The sequence below is a fragment of the Neophocaena asiaeorientalis genome, unplaced genomic scaffold (assembly GCF_003031525.2).
Source record: "Neophocaena asiaeorientalis asiaeorientalis breed wild unplaced genomic scaffold, Neophocaena_asiaeorientalis_V1.1 scaffold15, whole genome shotgun sequence".
Taxonomy (NCBI): domain Eukaryota; kingdom Metazoa; phylum Chordata; class Mammalia; order Artiodactyla; family Phocoenidae; genus Neophocaena; species Neophocaena asiaeorientalis.
Window position 1 is genome coordinate 5,563,539 of NW_020185328.1, and position 12,629 is coordinate 5,576,167.

A 12,629-nucleotide genomic window follows, 5' to 3' on the forward strand; every position below is an offset into this window, starting at 1 on the left:
CAGATCTAGTACTTACTAGTTATATGAATTTGGGTAATTTCCTCATGAAACTGGAAATGGACAGGCTTTTTGAGTCTAACTGCATTCTCTTTAAACCAAATCTCATCAAGTTAATTAATATGAAAACAAAGATTCTATCTTACTTCAAGCAATTGAAGAAAAGCATTGTCTTTCCTAAAATATGGGGGAAAACATCAGCTACATTACTTCACAAACCGTCCTGAAAATCCTGTTAGAATATGACTGTCTTCTTGCTAAAACTGCACTCTTAGTTTTCCTCAATGCAGTTCCTTTTCAAATGGCTGCAGCTCTCCTCTCTGGAACCCTCTAAATTCCCATTTTTTCCATTCGTCTGGTCTGTGTCTCTCCAATCTCATGGAAAACAGTTTTCCCTGCTCTTGACTTCTCCAAACCCCCTACTCAGACTTCACCTCAGCACTCAACTCAGCAGAACAAAGCTGAGTCAAACATCCTGTGAAGTATCTTGAGGAAGCAAAGGAATCATCCTCTTTAGAAACAGAATGGGGCAATGTAAATGCTTACTTACCCATTTCTGAATCCTGTTACATTTCAACTCTCTTATTTTAGTTACCTCATCTATAATAATAATAATAGAACAATACATACCTCCTAAGAATGTTATTAGGATTTTAAATGTGATAATGCATATAAAGCACTTTATAATTGTCACATAAAAAGGGATTAATAAATATTAGTTTCGTAGTGGCTTGGTCAGTAGTTTCCATGGATTTAGTGGACAGTTCTGGTCATTAAATCATTTCTTTACTTGATCTACTAAGATTGCACAACTGAAAAATTCTAATAATTTTGTGGAAGCCATTTTCATTCTTTGTTTAAAGCTTACTTCCATGTTTCTAAGTTCTTGGACACCTGGAAAATCATTTATCGTAAATGATTTTCTAAGCCAAGTAGATGATGATGATTTCCCAAATGAAATGATCAAATTCTTACAAGAATTCAGTTCACTTGTGCCTTCCTCTACAATCTGAATTTTCTTATAATTAAAAATAATTGTTTTAGCATGAATTAAATACCTCAAACACAAATCCCTTCTTTTGGAAGGTACACAAACTTTGATATTTATTAGCCCTGATATTCTGGGGGAGTTATTTAATCTCTTATAGTTAATGCACTGAATCATAATTTTCTATCTTGGATTGCCCCCAAACCCTGTGCATATCTAAGCTGGATATATGGAGAAATGCTCCTATTTACAGATTGCTGGTATGCTTCATTATAATATGTATTCTAATGTACCAACCTAGATTGTGCATTCAAGACAACCTAATTTCTAGGCATTTCTGTCATTGAATCAAAATTGTTAACTTAGTAAATTTTGGTAGACTCAGTGACCATAGCTTCACATACTTTCATAAGATGAACGAAGATTAAGTGCACTGAAATATATAGAAACACCCAGAGTAAACAATACCTTCTCTACATAGCACATGTGCCAGTATGAATAGGTGATATATAAAAATAGTTCTGTATTTCTTTTTTCTATTTCATAAGACAGATTTACTCCAATTTCATGGCTTGTATAGTTTGATGGTTGTACTTGATAGATCATATATTTGATCATACTGCAAACACAGTTTCTCTACACTGATAACCTGTAATGAAATATAATTTCCTTCTAAATGAAAAGAACTAAATATATCTTCCCTTCTAATTGCTAAGGTACTTTAATAAAGCATGAAATCTATTATCCAGTTAGTTGTTCTAAGAATAAGACCTAAGGTAGAAATTCACTATAGCCCAATATTTGATTATTAAAAAAAATTGTCTGATTGTAGCTCTAAAAACTATATAACTTGAAATCATGATTTTATTTTCTCTATTTGTTGCAATGTGGAGTGAACTTGTTTAAATAAAATGTAATCAAAAAGTGAGAAATTACACCTAATGCTAGTTAAGGAATGTTGTTTAAATATTTCTTTAAAGAGTAAGGATAATTTTACAATTTTTCAAGCAATTGTTTTAGGTAGTATTAAACTTTTATGTATTAAATGGAAGCCTATGTTTATATACATTTGTTTCAAAAAAAACAAAAGTACTAAGACCAATAAGAGGAAATTTTTGTTCACTTTGGCTTTCTGATACATATTATAAGTTAAGTATATTTTAGTTGAAAAAGATATATCAAAGAAACATGCAAAACAATCTGAGTTCAAGCTTATTTTTATTTATTAAATATTGGTTAAATTACCCAGACTTACAAACCTTATATATTTTATCTTAAGATGTTTCAAAATTAGCTTCAATAATGTCTGAAAACAGCAGGAAGAAAATTTTACCTCTTCTCAATTTTATGTGAACATCAAATTGTCCATGTAATGATTGACTTGACTAATCTGTTCTCCCAACATTAGTCAATTACTTATCTGCCTTCTGTAAATGATATTCTCTTTCTCTAAAGATTTTAACTCTATGAAGAGTTACCACACATGATAACTCAACACATTTAATTGTGTGCTTCAAAACAAGCAAAGTACTGAACAGCCCAAATAATGGACTAAATAGAATATAAAAACTCATTAACAAGTGTTTCTTGGCACTGGCTCCACGCTGAATAGAGTTATTCTAATCCACCCTGGACTTTCAAATAACAACTTAGGGAAGGAAAATTTTGCCACAGGAAATATGAAAGTTATAATCTCATTTCTGAAAAGCAGATTATAGCTTCTGATTTAATATTTGAGATATATACAGAAGTGATGAAGGGAGTGGGTTTTCAGTTAGACTTATTTGGTTTTGACTCTTAGTTCTGCCATTTAAACAATATTGAACAAATTGCCTAAAGTTTCCTTATCTGCAGGTTAATACACATGCAAAAGCTCAAAAGTAGTTCAAGTAAGGTATTTAGTATTAGTATATAAAGTATTTAGTTTTAGCAATTAAAATATTTAGTATGATGGACATTATACATATAAGAGCTAAAAAATAAGTAGCTAGTACTTATGTATTATTATGTATTTGTTAAATGTGTATATATTTCTTTCTTCTAATCTTTCTTCTAGGTATTTATTGCAGGTCGGTTTCCCTAGAAGCAGAGATCAGAGTTCAGGAAGAGAAAGAGACTCTTTCTGATCTCAATCTCTCTGATCTCGAGAAAGAGATCAGAGTTCAGGAAGTTTATTAGGGAGTACAGTCAGAACCAGTACCTATGAGGAAAGGGATGGAAACAGGACTGGGCAGTGGGAGAAGCTGTGTGTCAGTGTAGTCACAACAAGGTTTCACTCAAGTCCATGGGCAGCTCTGCAGCTGGGATGGCCCTTTAGAGTTGTCTCTATGGTCATGAGGGGGCTGGATATCTTTACTGTGATTTCTACTAGTCACTGGATATAGGTTTCTGCAGGAAGGGGGCATGACCTTGAGCAATGCAGCTGTCTTCAACTAAGAACAATTCCCTGAAATGACTTACAGCTGAGCACTGTCTTCAGGCAGCATTCCCAGCAGGTGGAATGAATCCTTCTTAAGGAGCATTCAAGCAGCAAATCACAGTATCCATTACAATGGTGTAATTCCTCAAGGGCTGCAGTTCTGGTGCTTGTTCAGAAACTAAATTTGTTTCTCCTGTTTTTGTTTCTGTGTGTTTTGTTATTTTTTAATGTTTTAATTTTTAGGGACTATCCACTGCTGTACCTCTTTTGGAATCAATTAAAGAAGGGTAAGTTTGCTATTAGTAGATGTCTCAGAATTCCTAGATTGAACTCTTTGACAATTTGCTATGCTTCTTGTATGTACTGGGCTTGGTATGGGTTTACAAATGCTTTTGGAACATTTTGGATAGCTATATGCTGAGTCATTGTTGACAGATAAACAACACAACTAAAATGGACCTTGTGAGTAAAAGAAAAGGAAACTTGCAGGTAAGTGAAATAATTAAGGAAAGGAACTATCATTATTCAGTCTAGAAAAGAAGCTTTGCTTGGGTTTTGAGACCAGAGATGGTTCATCCCCATTGTGCACAGAAAGGATAAAAATGGCTGTATTTTTTATTTAATAACAAGTGGAAATTTTATAACAATAAGGTTGGTTGTATGTGAATAGCGCCAAATAATGGAAACAACCAAAGACCAATTTTATTATTTAAATTTGATTTGGTTGCAGTGTTTAGCAACATTAAGAGAAAAGGAAATTGTTGGAAGGATACTTGTTTAAAAGATCTCCCCATATTCCAAGGAGGAGTTGGAAAACCAAGTCACAGGGCCTCTTTCATTTACTCTGTATAAGGAGTTTGAGATCTTTCTCTCAAGAAGACAGCCATTAATGTGATTTAGCTATCATTCATCCTACCATAATATTTCTTACTTTCAAATTTCAGTTTATCACGGATGATTGTGACTGTCTCAGATTCAGTAAGGTGTCCATTCCTAGATCAAATAATTTTAGGCAATGGGTAGCATCATGTCACATTCTTGTGGAAGCTCTCTTGTGGTAAATGGTGTTCTCAGGGAGATGGAGTTCCCAGAAGGTGGAGACTCTATCCCAGTAATAATTTATTTTGTTGAATTAACTGCTGTTGGCCAAATTGAGACTGTATTCTGCTGTTTATTCTCTGTAGGCAAAGATCAAAAGTGTGTGTGCATGGGTGCATGTATGTCATAATATGGAAGTAAGTAACTGAGAAAAGTTTAGAATGTATATTAAAATAAGATATATTCTCATCTGTTTGGAATAATTTAAATCATGCTTCTTTACTAAATCAAGAAAACTATATCATATATATGATTGTAAAATAACATACCCTGATATACTGGGCCTGAAATGAAAGAAAGCCTATTTCCCAAATAAAATAATAAAGTGTAAATATATACTTATCCATGTATGTGGATGTATGTATATGTGTCTATATATTCCAGTATATATTTTAAAATTAGAGAATACCATTGTTTTCACTTATTCAAGTTATAATAAATCTTGGTATTTTTCATTAATTTAGTTGGTAATATATCCATATCCTTCATTATTTTATTGCCTACCATATTGGGTGAGTAGTTATGTGATGTTGGTTGAATATAAATATAGAGTTAATTTAGAAATTAGAAATCTAGAAATTTGGTAGCTGGGTAACTCTACCAATGAGAATCTGTATCTAAAGTATAAATATATTTTTAAAGCAGCTTTTGAACTTTTTAACCTATAGCAATGCTTAGTCTGTCTATAAATCCTAGTCCAAAAACAAATTGACACATTTTAGTGGGCTCTTGATCTATAGAAAAATATATGACAGAATATTTTCTGTAGTTAGTTAGTCAATTAGACATTGATTATAACACTGTAGCATCACTGCAATTTTTATTGTCACCATTCTGGCTTAGCAAGCTTGTATACTTCCTTAGATGTGGTAGCAGTTTGGAATTAATTTCTGAAACAGCTCAGATAGGCTAAGCATTCAGCCTGTCATTTTTCTATATCTTTTGGATGGAATAAGAAGTAGCTGAAATGTTCTAGAATTATATTACAGGCTTCAGTGATCACAGGGGTCCATGATTCATTTCCAAAGAAAAGTTTCTTTCCTAATATGTCTGATGGATCGCTTTTTATTGGCAATTTTCATATACAATTTGGCGACCCTGCCATTTGTTTTTATTGTTGTTGCCTTTTTGTGCAGAAGATAAAGAAACCAGTTCAGGCCCTCTGGTTTTTTATGTCTGCAGCCAGTTACTAGTGCTGCTTCCCTCCTTTGCTGGGTTCCTTTCTTACCAATCTTTTCTTGAATACCTGATTTCTGAGCAGATGCTCTTTTTAGTCCCATCTCATGTTAATTTTAAATATTTATTCATCAAATGTTTCCAGTCTCCAGTAAACTAGGAATTGGTTTTTGCATTGCTTTCATGGCACTCATTGGATTGTTTTCTCATCATTTACATGTCTGTCTCTTTCAAAGTATTGTTAGCTCAAAGGGAGCAAGGATTGTGTCTTATCATCTCTACAGAACCAGGGTCTAAGCACAGAACATATTCTAGACACCTAATAGCTTTTGATTGAAGAAATAAACAATCACAGAACATGACTGCAGATTTGGAATCTTAATGAATAGAAATCCAAGAAATTAAGACAGCAGAGAATGGAATGGTACTATTTTATTGGTTTGTAGAAGATTACATTAAAAAGAGAGTTATTTTCAGGGGGAAACAGGGTCTACCTATTCTTTCTCTTTCTCTTTAGATGAGTCTTACTAGACTGTGCATTATGACACAGAAAAATTAAAGTCACCAGAGGTCAGAATTCTCTGCCTTTCTAATTCTTCATGAATGTCCATCCACATTCATGTTTGACCTAATATGTCCTCCTCTCTTTCCTATGGTTTTCTCTATTCTTCTGACTCTGAACTCTTAATTATATATCTCGTTCAAGCCTATCTTCTTTTTTGATGATGCTTTTAATATCTTTTATTCAGCTTACTGTATTTACTTCTCATCCTCCTACTCCCACCCTGTTCTAGCTTTTCCTTTGTGTTTTTTCCTTCATTCTTTAGTTTTAGCAAGTGCACAACTCAAAGTCATAGATTGTCTCTGAGTAGCTACTCTACTTCTCAAGATTTGTTTTCAAACTAGAAGGCTGGGGAAGGGGCTCCAATAATCATATATAACTGTGCTATTGGCTTACTTAAAGCTTGGGACCTGCATTCCTGTAAAATGAATCCTACCTGTGAGTTTTTTCTAGAACTCCAGTATGTATGATTTGTATTGATTAACAAAGAACACACTTCAGTCCCTAGCATTTTGTTGCCAAAACAGTAAAATCTAAGCCTTCAGAAGTATAGGAAGGATCAGAAAAGATGAATACAGAACCATAATTTTAGGCAAATCCCACCAGTTTATGTATACCTCTGTAACAACTAATGAACAAGATTCTGTATGACCTCCTAGAGAGAGGTGAAATGGTTAGGAGTCCTGAAGTCAGAGAGCCTGATACCGACTCTCAGCTATGCTTTTACCTGTTGGTGACCTTTGACAAGGTGCATACTTTCTCTGTATCTCATTTGATTCATAGGATTGTGGGGAATATCAAATATATAAACTCATGTGAATTTCTTCATTGTTACGTAGTAAGTACTTATTTAAATATGTTTACTATTATTATTATTACTTTTTCTACTACAAAATAGTTTTGATCTATTCTCTAGACTTGTTCTTAAGCAATTTCCTAGACCAACTATAATAACACTGGCAAGAAATATGTTTCTAATTCCTAAGAAAAATTTCCAAACTACAACTTACAATTTTGCTCTCATATTATTGGATAGCTATTGGTGTTTCTGAAATCAGAGGTCTTCAAAAAAAAATCAAAGATATTCAATGATTAATGGGGTTTGTCTTCTTAGACAGAACTGCTTCATAAATTTTCCTCTAACCGAAGGAATCTTCGTCTGTTCTCTGAGCATAACTGGAATTTTTAGCAACTGAATACTCTATTTACCTTAACATTGTCCTTTCCTAATCTAGCCCAGTCCTATGCCATCAAAACTGATACTGCCATAACAGTTGTAAAGCCCATTCATTCCAAGGAGGACCCAGATACTGGTGATCTCCACTTTGCCTCTACTTGTGACAATGAAACCATAATCTATTGACAGTGATCAGTATTTCCACTTTGAGGAGCTAAAAAAGCAGAAGATCAAATTAAATCTAAATTAAATAGAATAAAATCTATGATAAGGATGTGATTAGAAATCAATGAAATAGAAAATTAAAAATAGAGAAAAATAAAAAAGCCCAAGGTTGATTATGTGAAAAGACTAATAATATTGACAAATCTTATCAACAGCAAGATTAATAAAAAGAAAAAGAAAGAAAACACAAACTACCAACAACTGGAATGAAGAGGATATCACTAATGATCCTATGGACATTAAAAATAATAGAGAAATATTATAAACTATTTGATGGCAATAGATTTGACAGTTTTACTAAGTAGATTCCTTGGAAAACACAACGACTAAAACTGACCAAAAAAAAAAAAAAAAAAAAAAAAAAAAAAAAAACTACACATGTAATCTATTAAAAAGGAACTGAAAATTATTAATATATCCACAAAGAAAACTATAGTCCCTGATAGTTTCACTGGTGACTTCTACCAAATATTTAGAAAAATTCCAGTTATATACAAACTTTCACAAAATGGAGAAGCAAATACTTCTCATTTTATAAAGCTATGATAACTTTATGCAAGTTACTTGTTTTTTCACACCTCATTTTCCTCATCCCCAAAATGGAAAATTGATATATCCCAGAATTCTTGGAAAGAGCAAAGAAATAACATGACAATATGATGGCTATATCTGCCTGGAACACGGTTGGTGCTGTTCAATTTGAATTTTTATCTGTAAGTCTGTTTCAGAAGGGAAGAATGAGATACCTGTAAACAGTACCCATATCTGGGTTTTTATTTCAAAATTTTGGTAGGCATATTGACAATTGATAAATTTTTCTTGTACATTTAGTATAGCTCCTTTCTCTCCTTTAGAAAAACTAAGAAAAATTTTTCCAAAAATTTCAATATCTTCATTTTATTTTCCATGAAAATAAAGAAGTATCTTTTTCTAATCTGTCTTTGCTTACTTCTTTCAACAGTATATTTGATTCTATTTATTCATACTCAAGGCATTGTGGTGTTTGGCTTGTGCTAATTCAGGACTTCTACTGATTTTACTTCAATAAGGTTTTTATTCATGTTTTTACTCCTGTTATGATTAAAATAAAGAGTCCAGAGTGTTAAGCAAATGTGGTTCAATGAGTTTCTTTACTGTTCTTTCATCCCTCATATCTGAATGGAAGGAGTAGCTCTTCCTTACCATATGCTTTTGCTTGGTTTGTTTTTCTTAATTGTCCTGAATCCATTTTGAATTGGAATAAAAACACTCATGTACCTAGTGTAGAGAGAGAAGCTTTAAAGTCTCAGCAATTTCACTGATTTATGGTAAACGCTAGGATACCAAATTATCTGCAAGATACTACTGCTGAAGTTCTTTGAAGTATATATATAATGAACCCATTCCAGAAAGATACAGACATAGCTGGCTTCTAGTCCCTATACTAGTTATCTACAGTTGAACATACATATCTGTAATTGTTTGTCAATGTCTTACCTAAGTTAGATTATTACAGACACAATGACCTCATTGATAATTTTCTCTAAGATCCCTGAAAACTCAAAAGCACTGAAAAAAGATTTTAACATTCCTGCTGCTTCTATGAAAAAATGTATAGCTTAATGTTGTATATAAATTGTGCCTCTTTAATCTTGCTATTATTGCCTTCATTACTGATAACTTTCTCCCATGAGGTTGTGTGGAAGGGATAAAGGGGAAGTGAACCTGAAATTTCACCAAAGGTGAGAGAGTTCATAGCCAATAATGTGCCTTTTCATGTTTGATTTAATCCTCACAATAAAACTTAAAGACAAATGTTAATGACAATTCTATAGCAAAAAAAGTGGTAAAGAGAAGTCAGTCCACGTGCTTAAAATCACACAGCCTTAAAGGGAAGGATCAGGGTTCAAAGTTAGGCCTTTTTGACTCTGCAGTTTATAATACTTTTTTTCTAAATCACTACTTGTTTGAAGGACTTTGAAAAAATGATACTGAATTATAGTAGACCCAGCAATAACTCTCTGTTTCATGCTGTGTCAAATGATATCTTTGTGATATATAAAACAACATGACATAACTGCCATATAGTCATTTTAAAATATTTTTAAAGCCACCACAAAATTGCTTTTCATAATTTCTATTGTGAATAATGGCAAAGGGATTAACTCTTGAAGTGTTAAATTATATGTATACCCATGCTGTGTGTGTATTCGTGTAAAATCTATTTTATGTAAAATAGATAATACAGAGATCTAATACATTTCAAATGCCATTGTTTTCACTAGACTGAACTGTCATCTGTTCTAATAACATGAAACTCTTATTCTACTGCAGTATCACAAACAGCTACACTATGTTTTTCTGACAAGCTCTATTTTTATTTTATGCTTCATTTTTGAAACTTCAAAAAATGATACCAATTCTTTTCAAGACAATGTGTTCAACACAGTGGGGCAAACATTGCTTTTTTTTTTTCCTGAGTAGAAGAATTATAGGTGATATAGTTCTGATATAAACTTTATCTCTGCTCATAACACAGAAGCTTGTAGAATGCCTTGATAGTTATGCAAACATGTTAGATTTCAGTCAAAAATTGTCATGCTATATATCCATGAATACATTCATATTTGGGAAGTATATTTCCTTATTTATAATTCAGGTTTTTAAATATTGTGGTTCCTGCTTCAAGTCTCTTGAAAAAACTCTCTTTTATTTTTATGTATGCATGTATACATACATGTGCACATATAGGTAATTATAAAATATTCTTTTATTCTGGGCAAAGTAGTGTTTGTGAGTCATTTTATGGAGACTACTGGTCTTTTTTTTTTTTTTTTTAACTTTCTACTCCTGTTCAGTCTGGCTGTCTGGATTAAAAATCGTCTGTGTCTTTACTTTTGTTACTCAGCCTATGTCTGTATAAGGCTAATAAGCCAAATGCAAACTGAAAAAGTATCTGAATTATGAACATAAATAGAGACTACATGAAATTAAAAATGAATATTTACAAAAATGTACATTATTTTTTCATTAAAATCTCCATGTGCATTAAGCAAATCTATAATCATCTATGTATTTGTATGTATGCATATATAAACACAAATATATATATAATAGCTATGAACGCTAATATTTATCAAGCAGTTACTATGAGACGGGTACAAATTCAGATTATGTACAGCAGAAATCTATGTAATTTGGAAAACCTTTAAAAACAAAAATAATACAAAATAACAAATATAAAGTAGGAAAGTGAATATTTACTTAGGGTAAGAAATAAATTACTACCAGTTACATAATTTTAAAAATGAAATCAAGCCATAAAAGTTGACAAATCCAAAAAAATTATATTTTATTAAAATATCTATATATAATCCTATTTTTTCTGGTTACATGTTATTTGACTATCTCTTCATACAACAATTTTGTCACTGATTTTATAAATAGAATAGAAAAATAATTCAGTCTTTCTACTAGGCTGGTAGATTTTTTTTTTGTCTGATAGTTTAGAAAAGATTCTCTCAGCCTCACAATTTATCTATGGTAATGCCATATAACTTTTTGGATTGTTGTCAAATTTAAGAAAACTTTTATCAGGTTTCTTTTATATATTATTGTAAGATTTCAGAGTATTTCAGGTATTCTTTTGGAGTGACTCATCTTCAATACTTTAAGTTGACAATACTCATTAAACAATTTGTCATTCATGTCCCCTCACTGCAGTGGCTTATTATGAATATGTTATCTTTGTAAATATCAGTATTTTGTGTGAAAACAGTAAAAAATTTAAATATTTTCCAATGTGAAAAATATTTGTTAAATAGATTAGCAAATCATTCAAAACTATACTACTTCTATTCAAAATGTATCTTCCACTTAATGAATTGCTGATTTTACAATGATCTAAAAAAATATTGTACTTTACTTCTCATTGCTAGAAAAAATTTCTACTGATTTTATACAACAGATGCAAAAAATATTCTATTGTATATAATTCATTGTATATAATATGTATATAATATGTATAATATGTATTTTATTGTATATAATATAAAAGTAATTATATATACTTCTCTATCAAGTGTATTTCTGACAAGAGGAACGACTCCATTTGACTTGGCATCTAAAAAACTGAGTTCTCTGCTTACAGTTGTACATGTTTGGTGATTGGAAGAATCATACACTAATTTGATTCTGGCTTTTTATGTTTCAGTTCTCAATTTCCCTCCACACTCCACGTGCTTCTTTTGAATTCAGAGGACATTTTCCATATTAGGACTCAGTCTCTGGCCCTGCTTCTTTAGGTCAAAATGCTGAGTTAGTTATCAGAGTGAGCAGTAGCAACAGTTTTCCTGGAAGTCATTTCTACATTTTCATGATTAACATATCTACCGTGACTTCTGTGCCTAACAATATCTAACTGTATAGAAAATGACTACAAACCACTAGAGTATATCTCTGGAACCCAGACACAGTATAGTCTCAACTCAACATCTGTCTAGTGAAATCTCCCAGCAGTAGCTGTCACTCTAATGCCATCATAGAAAAGAGAAAGTATCATGAATGTAAGAAGACTGAGTGGAAAAAGTCATTGGTATTCATTAATTATGGGTAATCTTTTTTTGTTTCAAATTTTCCAAAAATCATAACCATTGGAACATATTGCCAAGGCCTCTTTATGGGACGTGACATATACTAATTTTCATGATAGCATTACTCTCTAGTGCTATTTCACATAAATTATTTGATCCAAGAATAACAGAAATTTTTGAGGTGTAAACAATTTTAGTCTCTAAAATGAGAGGAGAAAACTGAGAAAGAAAGAGATGAAAAAACTTTCTCAAGGTTACAACTAGAACCCAGGCAACTTGAGTCAGAAGTGTGCTCTCCTATACCTCTCAGACATTTTTATTTGGATAGAAAAAAGTAACTTCAGAAGGTGTCAGTGTCTATAATTGGTCTTGCATCTAATCAGCTTACCCAGTGATTGTTTTAAGCTTCATTTAGG